This window comes from Gossypium hirsutum, chromosome D05 (assembly GCF_007990345.1).
Source record: "Gossypium hirsutum isolate 1008001.06 chromosome D05, Gossypium_hirsutum_v2.1, whole genome shotgun sequence".
NCBI lineage: Eukaryota > Viridiplantae > Streptophyta > Magnoliopsida > Malvales > Malvaceae > Gossypium > Gossypium hirsutum.
Window position 1 is genome coordinate 61,960,031 of NC_053441.1, and position 16,191 is coordinate 61,976,221.

At 37.5% G+C, this 16,191-nt stretch overlaps 1 long non-coding RNA gene across 1 annotated transcript in view; it reads left to right on the forward strand.

Moving 5' to 3' along the window:
- The window catches only part of LOC121216919 (uncharacterized), a 22,307-nt gene extending 14,864 nt beyond the window's left edge, over positions 1-7,443 (forward strand). Inside the window, exon 2 of the long non-coding RNA XR_005913134.1 lies at positions 7,318-7,443. This is a non-coding gene — a long non-coding RNA (uncharacterized lncRNA). The remainder of the gene's footprint in view (positions 1-7,317) is intronic.
- The last annotated feature ends 8,748 nt before the right edge of the window (positions 7,444-16,191 follow it).

Below are 16,191 nucleotides of genomic sequence, written 5' to 3' on the forward strand. Positions count from 1 at the left end.
TTATGGCTTGGCTCTCACTTCGGTGTAACGATATTACATCATATCTCCACGGTACTGTTTTGTTGTCCTTATACGAGAAAGGAGATGGTACTTCAATTACCATCTGTGGTTTCAATGGCTCTCTCATCGCGTCGTAATAAATTACCAACGGTCGATCAGCACTATAAGGGGCCCTGATGATTGCTATCAGAGACGCATACTTCTTTCTTGCATCTTCACTCTTGTTAAGGACCTTGATCTCCTTATTATCATCCGGTCTTGAAGTAACCTTTTAAAGTCCTCACATGACTGAATGTCATGTCCAACAATCCATGAAAATTGCAAAAACTTTGACCTTCTCCAAAAATTCTATCAGAGTGACAGAGCAATCCTTTCTTAACCAATACCTCCTAGATTTTCTGCAGAGGCGTCCTTATTTCTGATACACATCTTCTGACCTTCCATTCATCCTCTTTCCCCACTGTGCTCACATTCCCTTCGGTATGGTTAGGGAACGGGTTCCCTGTGGCATTACTAGCACTATCGAATCGTAGGATACCCGCGTCAATGAGTCCTTGAACTCTCCTTTTGAAAGCGAGACAGTTCTCAGTAGAGTGCCCTTGGTTCCCTGCGTGGTATGCACAACTAGCATTTGGATCGTACCACTTTGGGTATGGAGGTTTAAGGGTGCCATGTAATGGGAGAAATTAGCTGTTTTCTAAATTTTGGGTACAATTCCCATACGACCAGGGATGGGGTAATTGGTCTCTCGGGATTATGCCTTGATGGTCTTGGTTCGTTTCTGGGTGGCTTGGGCGGGTACCGTTTTGTGGGAAAGTGGTGACTGGTCTTGGTTGTTCGTGGCGTATACGGGCAGGACGGATGTGATGCTTGGTAGTAGGGGTTGAGGGGATAATAGAAATTTGAGGGTGGATAATTCGAGGTCGGGTTGGTTAGGATACGAATTGAGAATGTACGACTCCCAGTTCCACCATGTGGGCTTCTGGCTCTTTCTTCCTTAAGGGTGCTGCTTTTCTTGAGCCTTCTGATCCTTCCATTCTACCGCTCTTGACGGCATTCTCTATGAGTTCACCAGATATTACAATATCCGCAAACTCTTTCGTGGCACTTCCCACTAATTTGTCATAAAACGGCGCCTTTAAAGTATTGATAAAGAGAACGGTTATCTCCGTTTTTGTTAATGGGGGTTCCACTTGAGCTGAGACGTCTCTCCATCTCTGCGCATACTGTCTAAAAGTCTCTGATGGCTTTTTCTCCATCATTTGCAAGGTCATACGGTCTGGCACCATATCCGATACATGCTTGTACTGCTCGCAAAATGCTGACGCCAAGTCCTTCCAGGATCGAATCTTCTCTCTACTAAGTTGGTTGTACCACCGAAGAGTTGACCCTGTTAGACTATCTTGAAAGCAATGTATGAGTAGTTTATCCTCGTTCACATAACCGGTCATTTTTCGACAGAACATAATGAGATGTGCTTTTGGGCACCTTGTCCCATCATACTTCTCAAAATCAGGCACTTTGAACTTCGGAGGCAAATTAGATCAGGTACCAAACTGAGTTCCTCTGCACCTAGTGCGGAGAAGACTTCAGTGCCTTCAATTGCTTTGAGTCTTTCCTCTAGACTCCTATATTTTGCATCATGGTTATCCAATTTCAACTTGGCTACCTCTGCTGGGTCATCCAGATCTGGAACTAGTGGATTAGCAGGACTAGCCCTGGGTTCGACGCTAACATTCCTTACCCCAAATTAGTGGGTGGAGCAGGTGGCATAGGTCGATGTTCCAAGCCAGTGGTTCCTCTTGAGTATACCCTCTTTGTATTGTATATGCGGGCGGTGGAGTGAATCCCGGAGGATAGAGTGGATCCTGATCATGGTGAATTCTTGATTAAGGTTCCATAACATCGGGGTTCTGCATTTTTCCTTTGACCAAAGTTGTCATCATCTCCATCATTTTAGCCATCTGATCTCTTTGCTCGAGAGATTCCTCTCGAGATCTCACCATTAGGTCTCTCGTCTCTTGTTGCGATTTGGCCAGTTGCTCTTGTAATTCCTTTTGAGCCCTTTCCATCCTTTCAATTCTCTCATTGATTCATTCTCCATTACTCTAGCTTATCGGCGCGTTTTATACGGATGACGTGGTTCCAGTCTTGAAGTCTTGCAACTGCGAATTGTACGTTTTAACCTCAGCGAACGAGTATGGGATATGCAATGAATGAATTGATGCATGAATGAATGCATGAATGTCAATGAATGTCAGTTATGAATGAAATGCAAGAAATTGGTGTTGATTTCAAGATAGCCCCATATTTAGGCATTTCATTTATCAACATAGTCTATTACACAAAGTTCTCATTTTTCCAATAGTTACACAAATTTCCTAGCCACATTGCCTTGTTTCTTCACTTGCTCTAAAAACTCTGATATGCTCGATCTTTGGCTCGGAGGGAATTGGCAACTGAGAACTTCGGCTTCATCTGATAATTGAACAACTTGCATAGCCGCTTTACGAATTTCATTGATCAAGAAGTCAAGTTGCATTTCTTTTTCTTTGAGAGTTCCTTCATACGCGTGAATGTCCCTATTGTACTGCTCACTCTTTTCTTCTAGAGCCTTCAAGAGGTTATCTAATTGTTGTTGACGAGATTGCAGCATATTTTCTAGATCTCGTGTTTTCCTTTTTAATTCTTGATGTTCAGACTGACTATTCGCCAATTTTGCAGCCACTATTTCATACTCGACGTTCTTCCTTCTTAATTCTATCACAGCGTGCGCAGTGTTTTCCTCCTCTTTCTTTGCTTTTCCCTTCCAAAACTCCATTCCTCCCTTGATATTGCTAATTTCTTCCTTCCATTCTGCTGTCGACTTGCCCAACCCGCTATTCTTTATAGTGTTTCTTAATTTCTTGTTTTCCAAATGAAGGTCGTTTAAGTCGTTTCTCACAATCTCGGCTTCTCTTTGTACTTTTTCAGTTCTGGACCTTTCAACCTGAACTTCAATCTTCAGTTGATAGTTTTCTTCTTGAAGGGCACTAAGGTCCCGAGACATCTTGGCCTTTTCTCGTTCGAATTCTTGTCTTGCCATTTCTAGCTCAGACGGCGTTTCCTCCGAGAAAGGATTCTGGATGGTGTAGTTTGTTGATGAGATTTGCTGACTATTTACCCGTTGCTTCCTCCATATGTCGTAATCTTGGGTAAGGGTATCAGCATACAAAGCTAATTCCATGAAATGAATTTCCTTCCAATACTTTGCAGTGTCTCGGACTCTCTTCATATATCCTTCACCCGCGAAAGTGAACTCAAACTGTGCTAATCCTCCAGTTGCGGAGAGGAATTGTCGCGAAGAAAATTGCCTTAGGACTAATAGCGGAGCATATCCAACTCCTCCCCATAACTCGAGTAAAGGTACCCAATCTTGGCTTCCACATTTGTATAGCAGAACTGAAGGACGGATCCAGGGTGCTCTCCATGTTATATTCTCGGCGCGAAGATTCTGAAAAACTGATACCCAATGTTGCTCAGTGACTTCCTTCGGCCATTCTTTCTTGAGGTAAGCTTCTAGCGGGGAGAATGTTTTAGAAAACATATGGAACGAAGTGCGCTCTACCTTCTAGAAGTGACTCAAAATCCAAACATTGAGCAACTGCGCACATCCGATAAATCGTCCCTCCCATTTTCTTCGACAACTACTCAGGGACCTGAAGGTCTCGGCTAGGATGGTCGAGACAGGGTTGATTCCTTGTTTTAACCTTTTGAAGAAATCAACTACTGCAACTTCGAGATGTCCGAGAACTTTTTGGAAAATGACCAAACCATAAATGGCCAAAGCGAATAGATTTACCCTTTTCAGCATGTCGGGATGGTTCAGAGCCAAATCTCGTAGGGAGGACCATGGAATGCAAATGGTTTCATTCTTCTTCTTTATCTGTTTCTCAGCCCATGCATCAGTCATGTCTGTCAGTCTCACTAACTTTTTCTTGAAGGCCATCGGCTTAGGCTCCTTCACATATATTTTGCCGAATTGTACATTGTCGATGTGGAGTAAAGCAGCATACTCTTCTATGGTTGGAGTCATGTCTTCTTGATTGAAGGTGAAACACTGATAAGCTGGGTCCCAGAACCGAACCATGGCTTGAATCAACTGTTCGTCTACACGGATGGTGATCAGGTGAGCTATATCTCCATACCTCTCAGTGAAAATGTCTCTAGTGTCTGAATCCCACTGATTCCAAATTCGAACCAAATCCTCAAAGTTATTTTGGCGAACATTTACAGTTATATGGTTGGGCAAATTGGCGACACACCCTTCCATTAGACTATCCCCTTTTCTCTCTGAATTTTTAGAGACCAGTCCCAAATCACGACATTCTTTTCGGTTATTTGTGTAATTGACTCCTCCATCAGAAACCCGTTTTTTGGCAACCAACTTTTAATCAACACCTTCCTAATATGATGCCTATGATGCATGATGAAAATAAAAGTAAAAACCAACAAACTTGGTTAGTAAACACAACAAATATAATTTGAAAAACAAATTAAACTACCCAATCCAATTATTTTGCATAAACAGTGTAAATGAAAGGCAAAAGGCATTTTCCCCGTGTACTTATTTTGGTGACTATAAGCGGACAGAGGTTCGGCATGGCTCTAGTTAGGTGGCTCGTATGGTTCATTATATGCGGTTTTGGTTCTAGATAGGTACTCGAATTGCCCGTACTATCATCTGCTAAGATTAACACGGAGCCTCGATCATAGCCTATCACAGGCTTACGAGATCAATTCGAGGGATTACATTTACTTATGCCTATGCGGAGGGACAAGTTAACTCACGAAAGCATAAGTCATATGTAACCCGAAAGTATTCACTAGCCTGTGCGGAGGAACGAGTTAACTCACGAAGGCGTAGCATTTACTTTCTCTTAACAGGGACGGAGCCGGGTATAGAGCTCATGTTATGCAACAAAAATGCACGTGCACGGTGTGTGAGGAGAAACTTGTAAACCTTTACGTTTTATTTAGGAAAACTAAACCAAAACTAAAATCGCAAAAATTTAAAGATGAAAAACAACCTGATAAAACAAGTTAGAATATATACAACACAATGCAAATGCATGATTTTTTTGAAAACAAAAAATTTAAGGATCACGACTAAATGTTAATTTGAACAAGAAACTTTAAAATTTTGACAACGCGAGTTTAATTCGACTCGACTCTCAAAAAGGGTCCCCAGTGGAGTCGCCAGCTGTAGCGATGTAAAAATTAGTTTCGGGGTCGCTAATTGTGGCACTCTAGTGAAAAAGTTTGGAAACTGAAGTTCGATTTTAAAATAAAGAGGGAGTCGCCACCGATCCTTTTTCCTAGGTGTGATCGGACACCTATTAGATTCATTTTTAAAATAAAAGGAAGGCTGAATTTAGGTCTACGTTAAAAGCCAGAGAAAATTAGGGTTCGGGAGTCGGTTACGCGTGAGGAAGGTATTAGCACCCTCGCAACGCCCAAAAATTGGTATCTCATAAACACAGGTTGTCTTGATTTTCAAAATACGGTTCAATGTAAAATTTAGTCGTGATCCGATTAAAAGAACGAGAAATTTTGGTTTATTTCGTTTTTTTTTAAGGGTATATCGCTTTAACATGAGTCAATTGACGTTCACCCAACATAGCGATGAACTCGATGACTTAATGTTAAATCGGTATATTACCTTGATTATTGATTTAAATCATGAATAAGAATATTTTCGACATAATGCAAAGTAAAATAATATGAAATAAAATCAATAAATGAAAGAGCTAGGAATATATTGAAACAGATAATCGAGGTGACAATAATATTAGAAAAGATGACGGTATAATGGAATTGAACACGAAATGAAAATAATGAATGTATACACGTAATAATAATATTAAGAATGCGTGCGTAAGATGATATATGTATAAAAACGTTTACATAAAATAGTATCTAAAAATATGAAAATACAATTACCTAAATTAAAATAAACGAGTAAGCAAATGATACAATAATTAATACAAGCATTACAAAAGACATCAATGATATGATAAAAATAAAAAAATTAAAAATAATTACTAAACTCAAAATATGCAAGTAAATAAGCCCGAATAAAAAAACTATAAAATGAATCTAAATAAATTACCTAATTAAAATCAAAGTAAAATAAAAAAGGATAATTTACAAATAAAATAAATTACTAATAATAAAATAAGGACCCACGTATAACACGCGTGAATTTATAGGGACCAAGACTGAAATTATCCCTGATCTCGAAACACTGCGTTGAGACATGGGCTAAAGTGTAAGAACTTACAAATATTAGGGAACATTTAAAAAATAAACAAAGTACAAATAGAAGTCAATTGAAAATTGACGCGAAAGAGAATGACCAAATGCGCCATTAGCCCATTTGAAACAAAAGAATGCAGATCCAATCTTTTGGATTGGGTCAACACGCGTGGGTCCCCTCTTTTAAACTCCATCATTTCCAAATATGTTGCTAAGCTTTAATTCCCATTTATTTCCTTTTCAAAACCCAGCAACCTTTCATTCTCTTTTTTTTTTAAATAGAAGCTTTAACCCCTTCCCCTAGGGTTTGATTCAACATGCAGCCGCCTAAACCATCATTTATTTGATGGCTGACTGTGCGTCAATGGCGACCGGACCTTGTCAACGAAGGACACGCCCACGGAGATCGGGTAAACACACTCCTTCTCCCTTTTTTCTCTTTTTTTATAAAAGAAAAAATCTTAAAATGTTGTGCTATTCTACCAAAAACAAAGCAAAATCTGATGAAAATAATAATAAAAACAACCCTAGCCTGAATCTCCATATTTTCGAGACATGTGGGCTTTCATCGGTGTTGTTTCAAACACGCCTTTCGTTTTCCATGCTAAAAAAAATCACAAGTAGATCGAAAATAAAGAAAAAATGTGAAATCACCTTTGAATGACTTTTTTTGATTTCTTTTTGCTATTCAGTATGCAGGTATTGTGTCTGTTTTCTCTTATTGCCCGTAAAAAACTTACAACGGCTATTACATGGCTTTATAGCCGAATGTTCCAAAGAAAAGTACAAAAATTGTGTTTCTTCTATTGGCTACTCCTCTGTTGCTGCCGTTGTTTTGTTTCCTTCTTGTAGGTACAGAGTTTGTTGGCATGCGTACGGGGTGTGGGCGTGGCGTACGAGGGCTGTGGAGGTATGGGACTGCTGTAGTGGGGTATGGGGCCGCTGTAGTGGAGGTATGGGGCTGCTTCATGGTTGCGGTGCAAAACAAACAGAAGGGGGGACCTAGGGTTGCTGGGCTAGGTGGGCTTTAGGGTTTTTGTATTATTTGGGTTATTTAGTTTTGGGTTTGGGCCTTTCAATGTGGAAATTGGACCTGTTTTGATTTTTGGGCTGTTTAACATTGTAAATGGACTTGAATTTTGGTTATGTGGATTTTATTTTTGCTTGGGCCAAAAAATTGGGCATTACAGAAGTGAGGATTGATTTTCTTCTAGTTTTTAGGTATCTTATCAACTTTAATGGTTTAGCGTCAAGCTTGGATTATCTAATTTATAAAATCAAATCTATATTGTGATTAACAAGTTAAATTGTGTTTGGGAGTGGTTATGCTTCAAGTCGCGACAACCACCTCCTTTTCATATTGGCCTTCACACGGCCTTACATGCGCCCGTGTGGCCCACACGACCCAATTGATCCAAACCGTATGGCTTACATGGTCCAGCACACAACTTGTCACATGACCGTGTGGCACACATAGCCGAGTGGCGCACACGGCCGTGTGACGTCAATAGAATACATTTCGACTTTTCGTCGTTCGCTGTTTTTTGAGTTTTGTGTTGCACACCTTTCTTAATTTCTGAAGCAAACACCACGACAAGAATTTCATAGCCTTAAATTGACAATTCACACGAATTAATTAACACGATTTTACTAAACCCGAAATGCTAATTCAAAAGAAACAAAGTCAATAATTGAACTTCATTATAGTGAAATCATCCTCTAACAATGATTAGCCACTTACCATTGAAAGAATGACAACACTCTAAATCGCAATTAACTTACTAAAGGAATTGATGTACACACGCATCACCTAGAAAAAAATTAATAACAACAGAAAACGTTTGGAAAATAGTGATAACAAATTACGCCACAATGAAGTAGAGTTAACAAAAGTGAAGAGTCAAAAATGATGTTTGATTATCCTTCTTTCTTGTTTTTTTTAGGTACGCATCTAACAAAGGGAGAAAACAAAAATCAAAATTGAGGAATGGCAATATGAGAAAAACTAAAACTTGAAAGAAAATGGGCATGATGTGAGGAAGTGGGAAACAAAGTGGCAACCATTATTTTTTGTTTGTTTTGTTAAACTAATTAACAATAATATAAATATTATATTATTAATTTTTATAATAAAAAAACCAACCACTAAACCTTCTATTTAATAAGTTAATAGATGAATCATAATCCAATTTTAACACTACCACATCCACTTAAGTGGCACAGTGCATGGGAAATAAAAAAAATATTTTCACTTGCTCGCGCAGGAAATCAAACACGAAACCAAGGTAAGCTGAAACATTGCCATTGAACTAACAAGCTCATTCTGTCATGAATTAGACATAAAATAAATTTAAGTTAAACCACCAAGGGTAGGAATTGAATCAAAAAATGACAAAATTTTAAGGGAATGATTTGAACACAGAACCTCCCACACACATCTAGAACACTTAACTATTGAACCAGATCAATTCATTTTACAAAATTTTCACAGTCATAACTTAAAAATCAAGACGCAACCACTCTTGGTTTCACTAATCTAATTTCTTCTAAGCTGAATTTTGGGATGTGACAAATAAGAGATGAAATCACTTCAAAAGAACGAGACTTGGTGGCTGGTAAAACCATCCATCGATAAGAATATAGTTGTTTGCAAATGGATGTTTAAGAAAAAGGAAGGTTCAGGTTCGAACAAAACTAGGTACAAGGAAAGATTGGTCGCAAAGGGATACAATCAAGTGGAGGGATTTTATTTTCATGATGTTTTCTCTCCCGTTATGAAACATACATCCATTCGAGCTCTTTTGGCCCTTGTTGCATCAAACAATCTTGAGTTAGAGCAGTTAGATGAAAATGCTGCTTTCCTTCATGGTGCCCTTGAGGAGGACATATACACGCAACAACTGAAAGGCTTCAGAACTAAATGTAAGAAAGATCATGTTTGCCTTCTTAGAAAATCATTTTACCATCTGAAGCAATCTCATAGGCAGTGGTACAAAAAGTTCGACTACTTCATGATAAGTATTGGTTTTTCACGAAGTAAGTATGACAGTTGTATATACTTACAATGTCTTGATGATGGTTCATTCATATATTTGTTGCTTTATGTTGATGATATGTTAATTATAGCTAAGGATCCATCCGAAATTGTAAGACTTAAAATCATGCTTAACTCTAAATTTGAAATGAAGGATTTAGGTAGAGTGAAGAAAATTTTAGGAATAGAAATTTCAAGGGATATATGTTCTAAGAAATTGTTTTTATCACAACAAAGGTACATCAAAAAGATCCTTGAGTGATTTGAGATGCAAGAATCAAAACTGGTAAGTACTCCCTTAGTTGTACATTGTAAATTGTTAATTTCAATTTCTCCTCAAAACGAAGAAGAAGAGAGGTACATTTCAAAAGGACCTTATTCAAGCATAGTTGGAAGTTTGATGTATGCATTGGTATGTACTTGTCCCGATATTTCACATGCAGTTAGTGTTGTTAGTAGATACGTGGCCAAACTAAGTAAGTTATATTGGCATGCAATTAAGTGGATATTCAGATATTTACGAGATACTTCTAACATGTGTTTAGAGTTCGAAAGAAGCATAAAAGGCTTAGTCAGATATGTCGATTCAGATTATGCAGGAGACTTAGATCGAAGGAGGTCTTTCACAGGTTATCTATTCGCTTTTGGAGATTGTGCCATCAATTGGAAAGGAACATTTCAAACTATAATAGCCTTATCTACTATTGAAGCAGAATACATGGAAATTACCAAAGCTGTAAAAGAAGCGATTTGGTTAAAAGGTCTATTTAGTAAACTAGTAAGTGAAAAAGGGGCAATTGTTGTATATTCTAATAGTCAAAGTGTCATACATCTCACAAAAGATCAAATGCATTATGAAAGGATGAAGCACATAGACATTCATTATCACTTTGTTTGAGAAGTGATCATTTAAGGGGATGTTCAGATTCTTAAAATTGGAACAGAACACAACCCGCCCGATATGATGACAAAAAGCCTCCCAGTTTCAAAGTACGAGCACTGCTTGGACTTGGTGAGTTTTCAACAAAGATCAAATTAGGCCCATAATAGGGCTTGACAAGGGACTTAAGTCAAATACGAGTCAATGTGGAGATTTGTGGAGTTATGTCTCACATTTTCAAACTAAACAGTGTGTGGCGTCAGAACAAGGAAGTGTTTTTTGTCCCGATAAACAGCCTATATCACGACGAGAAGTGAGACTTTGTCCCAACGATGCGAATGCCACGTGATGACATGACGACGTGCACCTCAAGTTTTTCAGCTTTTTTTTCCCAGTTAAACTCTGTTTTTAGTTTCCCACTTGTACTCTAATTAACCTAGGCATATTCTAGTCATATATGCTATGAATTTTAGCCTATAAATGCCTTAGTTACTCTAGATTTTACTAAACATAAATATTGAGATTAAGAGAATTTTTTTCTTTGTTTTGAAGGGTTTTTCTTTTGGGGCTTCGGGTTTTCCTTTAATTCTCTCAATCTTTTGTACTCTCCTTTATTATAGTGAAATCTTTTTTTACATGTGGTTTTTTATCCTCTTTTGAAGAGTTTTTCCACATAAAATTTATGTGTTCGATCTTTTAGATTTTACTTTATTTACTTGTTCATTGCATAACACAGGTCATTTCCCAACAAAGATCTATTTGAATAAGATTGACATAATTCACAAAGTCATTAAGCAACTCCATGATAAAGCAACCCCATGTTTTTCATACTGGAATTGAATCACGTTAAAGTCCCCTACACATCCAGTTTTTCTCATAGTAGGAAAGTTGAGACCAAAGCCCAACATAATAGGACAAGAAGAGAAAACAAGTCCTCACTAACCTTGAGCAAATCTCAGCAAGAGGAGGAGATTGAAGATAGAAAAAACCTACTTAACCAATAATTAATACATTTAACCATATTAAAATTTGGTTATAGAGTAATATTATTATGAGTTAAGTTACATGACTTTGCTATGTATATCTATATTATATTTAATTATCTGATTGAGTCGGTGTCGCAAATTAATCGAATAGTAACTTAATTGGGAATGAGAAAAATATAATGTCGGTAATGACAATATATCGCAAAGAAAAATAGAAATAGAAAAATAAAGAACACACAGATTTTACGTGGAAACCTTTTCGGGAAAAAACCACGGGCAGAGGAGAAGAAAATTCACTATGTCGAATTCGAATTATTTACAAGAGGAGTAGACTATGCCTATTTATAGGCTTGTAAACCTTATTCTAATAGGAGTGAAACTCCTTATTCTAATAATAATATCAAATAGATGGAGTTTAATAAGGTTTAAAAAACCTTATTCTAAAATAAAATAAAAGAAGTATAATTCTATAAGGATTTTAATTTTATTTTGTTTTACCACAGTATTTAATTTAAATAAGGATTTGTGTCACTTAATTCTAACAATCTCCACCTTGACACGAATTCTTAATGAACAAGTTTTTCATTGCGAACTCTCAACGAACAAGTTTCTCCACCTCTTCCACAAAACCCCTTAAGGGTTTATTTTCAACAATGAATACCAACCAAGTCTAAGCAGTGCTCAAACTTGGTTATAGGAAGTGACTTAGTCATCATATCTGCAGGATTTTTATGAGTACTAATTTTGCTCACAACAATATCACCACGAGCAATAATATCACGAACAAAATGATACCGAACATCATTGTGTTTTGTTCTCTCATGAAACATTTGATCTTTTGTAAGGAAGATGGCACTCTGACTGTCACAAAATACTGTATTGATTTGAAGGTCTTCATTGAGTTCACTAAAGAGTCCCTTCAACCAAATAGCTTCTTTACAAGCCTCAGTAATCGCCATGTACTCAGCTTCAGTGGTAGACAAAGCGATTGTAGTTTGCAAAGTGGCTTTCCAACTGATTGCACAACCTCTGATTGTAAAGACATAACCTGTGAGAGATCTTCTTCTATCGAGGTCTCTAGCAAAATCAGCATCAACATACCCAATGATTCCATCTCTAGTTCTTCCAAACTGTAAGCAAACATCGGTAGTACCTCGTAAGTATCTTAAAACCCACTGAACTGCTTTCCAATGTTCTTTACCAAGATTCGCCATGTATCTGCTAACTGCACTAACTGCATATGATAAATCTGGACGTGAACAAACCATGGCATACATGAGAGATCCTACTGCACTAGAGTATGGAACATGTGACATGTACTCAATCTCATTATCTGATTGTGGAGACAAAGCCGATGATAGTCTGAAATGGGCTACTAAAGGAGTACTAATAAGCTTAGCATTCTGCATATTGAATCTGGAAAGAACTTTCTCAATGTACCCTTTCTGACTTAGGTACAATTTACTTGCTTTTCTGTCCCTGAGAATCTCCATACCAAGTATCTTCTTTGCTGGTCCCAAGTCTTTCATATCAAATTCTTCACTTAGTTGGGCTTTGACCTTTCTTATCTCTCATTTATCTTTTGCTGCTATCAACATATCATCAACATAAAGGAGTAGATACACAAAAGAACCATCATTGTTTTTCTTAAAGTAAACACAATTGTCAAAGCTAATTCTTTTAAAATTATGAGAAGTCATAAAGGAATCAAACCTCTTATACCACTGTCTTGGTGACTGTTTCAAACCATAAAGAGACTTTTTCAGCAAGCAAACATAGTCCTCTTTTTCTGATACTGTAAAACCCTCTGGTTGTTGCATGTAAATATCCTCCTCAAGTTCTTCATGCAAAAATGCAGTTTTTACATCTAACTGCTCAAGCTCCAAATCATGCATGGCCACAATACCAAGCAAAGCTCGAATCGAACTATGATTCACAACTGGAGAGAACACATCTGTGAAATCCACTCCTGGAATTTGACTGTAACCCTTTGCAACAAGCCTTGCTTTATATCTGGGTTCTTCAACTCTTGGAGTCCCCTTTTTCTTTTTAAACACCCATTTACAACGAACAACCTTTTTACCTTTGGAAAGTTTCACAAGATCTCATGTTTTATTTTTGTGGAGTGATTCCATCTCCTCTTGCATAGCAAATATCCACTTTTCTGAATCTTCACAACTAACCGCCTCAGAATAATTAAATGGCTCTTGGTTTGCATCTATATCTTCAGCCACATTTAAAGCATAAGCAACTAGGTCAGCCTCGGCATACTTCTTTGGAGGTTTAATTTCTCTTCTAGTCCTATTTTTGGCGATAGAATATTGTGGTGAAAAAGCAACTCTATTTTGAATTTTCGTACTGGCTTTAGTAGTCGACTCTGTTGTAGATTCTAGATTAATCTGATGCTCCACCTGCTTTTGATTTTCTTTATTGGAAGAGTCTTTAAGAGATAATTTAGGTAGCATAGCAGTTTCATAAAAAACAACATCTCTTCTAATCACAACTTTTCTATTTTTAGGACACCATAACTTATACCCTTTTACACCAGCTTTATAACCAAGAAAAACACATTTAATGGATCTCGATTCCAATTTTCCATTATCAACATGAGCATACGCAGGACAAACAAAGATCTTTATATTAGAATAGTCAGCAGGATTACCAGACCATACCTCTTGTGGAGTCTTTTTCTTAATGGCAACAGATGGAGATCTGTTGATAAAAAAACATGCAGTAGAGGCTGTTTCTGCCCAAAATGACTTTGATAAGTTGGCATTTGACAACATACATCGAACCTTCTCCATGATCGTTCTGTTCATTCGTTCTGCAACGCCGTTTTGCTGTGGAGTATGACGAACTGTCAAGTGCCTCATGATCCTTTCTGACTTGCACAGTTTATTAAATTCATCAGAACAGAACTCTAAGCCATTATCTGTGTGGAGGTATTTTATTTGCTTTCCTGTCTGTTTTTCAATCATGGTTTTCCAAGACTTAAACGCGGAAAACACGTTGCTTTTCTGCTTCAAGAAGAACGCCCACACTTTTCTGGAAAAATCATCAATAAAAGTTAGCATATAATTAGCTCCACCTCTCAAAGGCACTCTGGATGGCCCCCACAGATCATAATGAATATACTCCAACGACCCTTCGTGTTATGGATTCTTCTGGTGAATCGAACTCTCTTTTGCTTCCCAAAAATGCAGTGCTCACAGAACTTCAGTTTGCAAATTCCTTGCCCATCAAGAAGTCCTCTTTTTCTCAATTCTGCCATGCCATTCTCACTCATATGCCCTAGGCGCATATGCCAAAGTTTAGTAATATCATTATCTGACAAGGAAGAGGATGACACAGCTACATCACCAGTAACAGTAGAACCCTGCAAAACATATAACTTGGCAGTCTTTCTCTGCCCTTTCATCACAATGAGGGAACCTTTGGAAATCTTTAAAACCCCACTTTCAGCTATGTATTTGTACCTTTTTAAATCAAGAGTACTCAATGAAATTAAATTTCTCTTTAATTCTAGAACATGTCGTACTTCACTGAGTGTTCTGACAACTCCATCAAACATCTTAACTCTAATTGTTCCAACACTTGCAATTCTACATGAAGCATTATTTCCCATCAACACAATACCTTCAGACACTGTTTCGTAAGTTGTAAACCAATCCCGATTGGGACTCATGTGAAAGGTGCAACCTGAATCAAGGATCCATTCCTCGCTCGCTTTGGAATTGTTGACAGAAGCGACTAGAAGTTCACCATCACTAAAATCTTCTACAACATCAACTTTACCAGAATTTTCTAGTTTTTTTCCATTTTGATTCGCAGCCTCTCTTTTAATCTTGTTCTGTAGCTTATAGCACTCAGATTTAATGTGCCCTTTCTTCTTGCAAAAGTTACAAGTTTTACCTCTGTTTGAAGACTTCGATCTACCCTTAGATTTACTGCGAGGATTCCGTTCCTGTGTCCTTCCACGATCATCATCAGCATTCTGATCTTGTCTCCCACGAACAATAAGACCCTCTCCCTGAGAGTCAGTTTTAACCACAAGATGATTCATCTTATCATACGAGGTTAAAGAATCATAAACCTCATCAACTGTGAGAGACTCGCGGCTATATAAAATCGTATCTCTAAAGGTTGAATAAGACGGGGGCAACGAACAAAGTAGAATCAACCCTAGATCTTCCTTATCATACTGAACCTCCATGGCCTCCAAGTTTGAGAGAATTTCTTTGAACACTGTTAAATGTTCGTGCACAGATGCACCTTCCTCCAAACGATGAGCATAAAGACGTTGCTTCATATGTAGCTTACTAGTTAGAGTTTTCGACATACATATATGTTCCAACCTCTTCCATAATCCAGCGGCAGTCTTTTCCTTCATCACATCCTGCAAAATTTCGTTAGACAAATGCAGATGTAACTATGTTAACGCCTTTCGATCCTTGCGCTTCTTCTCTTCTTCCGTCAATGTTGAAGGCATCTTATCTACCCCTAGTAGGGCTTCCTCTAAGTCCATCTGTGCAAGAACTGCTTGCATCTTTATCTGCCACAACGTAAATCTGGTGTTGCGATCCAACAGCGAAATTTCATACTTCAAAGACGTCATTACTGTGATTGAGATGAACAACCTAGAAGCTCTGATACCAATTTGAGAAAAATATAATGTCGGTAATGATAATATATCGCAAAGAAAAATAGAAATAGAAAAATAAAGAACACACAGATTTTACATGGAAACCCTTTCGAGAAAAAATCACGGGCAGAGGAGAAGAAAATTCACTATGTCGAATTCAAATTATTTACAAGAGGATTAGACTATGTCTATTTATAGGCTTGTAAACCTTATTCTAATAGGAGTGAAACTCCTTATTCTAATAATAATATCAAATAGATGGAGTTTAATAAGGTTTAAAAAACCTTATTCTAAAATAAAATAAAAGAAGTATAATTCTATAAGGATTTTACTTTTATTTTATTTTGCCACA